Here is a 2,500-nt window from a genome sequence, read left to right as displayed (position 1 = left end):
GTTGAAAAATATGTTTTGGACTTCTAAAGAAAAAAGGAACTGGGAGGGTGAAAGAAAAATTAGAAGTGGGCGACAAAGGAAGGAGAAATGAGTGAAATTAAGGTAGGAAAAGATTTAAGGTAGAACAAAGAAGAGGTAAAAAACTAGAAAAAAATGGGAATATTGAATGAGATACAGAGGAGTTTGTTATAAAAAAGTAAATGTAAATAACAGGTTGCATGGAAGTCTTCAATAAGTGTCGAAAACGCCAAAGAAAGTGAGTTCTTTCACGATACTAATATGTCAATATTACTGTTCATGTTTTATTAATGGAAACAGTTAAGGAAAATATCAGTGTCATTAAAATCATATTGATTTTGATTACAGCTGCTCTTTTTTTATCCGAATAAATGGAGAAATATTTTTAATTTGTATTGAGATAAAACAAGAACAAGAGAAGGAAAAGGGTCGTGGAATGGATAAGTTAAAAAAGAGGAGGCACTCCGAAAAAAGATAAGAAGAGAGAAGAGGAACAGGGAAGGGGGAGTAGTCTTTCAACTACTTCCCCCAACTCCCCAGGGGACAGCCCTGCAGAGCAATAAAAAGTGAAGAGGAAGCACCTCCAACGAGATAACTACAGTGTCAAAAACATGATCCTACCTGTGTCAGTACAACCTAAGGGGAACCTAAAAAAAATAATAAAAGAAATAAAGCAATTGCCTCGCTCTTTGTATGTTAGGGAGAGGGGATGAGAACACCAGTTCCTATTTGCGTATATGTTTTTGCTTATTTTTATTTGTTAATAATTGATGATGATTTTCATATCCTTACTAATCAGTGATTTGAGTTAGATAAATATTTCCTCTTGATGCTAGATAATTATTCATTTTGTTTAACCTGAAAAAAGGAACGTTAATACGAATATAAATATTCTACCTAAAAAGGTAGAATATTTATATTCGTATTTTTTTTAATAAAATATCGTTTTTGTATAATTTGTCAATAGAGAAAAATTAAGTTTGTTTTCCGAAAGGGAAAACAAAAATGTGAATTGGTATCGTTTGAATTCCTTGAAAAATAACTTAAACATAAAATTCTTTTTTTTTTTTCTTTTTTTTTTAGCGGAATGTTCTTTGCTCCATGGATTTTCAAGCCTTTTATTTTATTCATTTTAAACTTGTTTGTTCTTCCTTTCATTTTTTTTATATTTCAGTGTTACCTTAAACCCTCTGCATTTAGGATATTTCTTTTAGGGTTTTCTCTCCAGGATTTTTACGGGTTTTTCCTTTTTGCTTTTGTCTGCATGTCACGGTCGTGTAGTCAAGGCTTCTATCTATATCCATCTCCAGGACAGGGCTCTTGCAACGATACTCGCATACAACATATAAATTCGGAAGAGGCATTCTAAGAGTAAATTTGAATTTTTGCTCTCCTGGAATTATATATACTGTATATATATATATATATATATATATATATATATATATATATATATATATATATACATATATATATATATATATATACATATATATATATATATATATATATATATATATATATATACATATATACATATATATATATATATATATATACATATATATATATATATATATATATATATATATATATACATATATATATATATATATACATATATATATATATATATATATATATATACATATATATATATATATATATACTGTATATATATAAATATATATATATATACTGTATATATATAAATATATATATATATATATATATATATATATATATATATATATATATGTATGTATGTATCTAATGTGGGTAAAAAATAAACGTGATAAGCATAAAATATGTATCGAGTCATGAAAGGAAATCTTGTAGTATTCGCAATGGATTATTGGTTTGATGATGCCAATAATACGACAGTACTAAATCCAGTCATGTTTTTCACATTTCCTTTTTGGGTATATACAGTATATATATATATATATATATATATATATATATATATATATATATATATATATATGTTTGTGTGTTTACAGATGGTTAACTGGTAATCATCACGCTTATATATATATATATATATATATATATATATATATATATATATATTTATATTTATATACACACACGTAAATATGCATATGTTACGATTAGTCACATGTATGCTTCCCCGCACCATTTCTTAATTTTGATCATTGTTGATAAAATGCATTCCTTGAATTCCAACAGTTAATATAAACTGTTATAACTGACATCATGGATTATATAATAAGCATATTATTGACAAACAACCTCTCATATAGCTTTCCTGCTTTGTTAAGGTAATTAAATCCTAATATTCCAGTCACCTGAAGCTCAATTATTTGTGTGTATGTGTGAATGAATAAGTAAAAAGAAACAAAGGAATAGATTTCGTGCTTAAGTAGATACTACTGTATGTACTCTAAATGGAGATAAAATCCCACTTGGAGTGGGAATTATAAAAAATGGGTAATATAGACGGAGAATGTTAGTTTTA

General features: G+C 26.6%; 1 protein-coding gene across 1 annotated transcript in view; it reads right to left on the bottom strand.

Moving 5' to 3' along the window:
• nAChRbeta1 (nicotinic acetylcholine receptor beta1) overlaps positions 1-2,500 on the bottom strand; it is a 296,902-nt gene that overhangs the window by 213,569 nt on the left and 80,833 nt on the right. The window lies entirely within an intron of this gene.

The sequence above is a fragment of the Palaemon carinicauda genome, chromosome 31 (genome assembly GCF_036898095.1).
Source record: "Palaemon carinicauda isolate YSFRI2023 chromosome 31, ASM3689809v2, whole genome shotgun sequence".
Lineage (NCBI taxonomy): Eukaryota > Metazoa > Arthropoda > Malacostraca > Decapoda > Palaemonidae > Palaemon > Palaemon carinicauda.
This window is presented reverse-complemented; position numbering and strand designations above follow the sequence as displayed.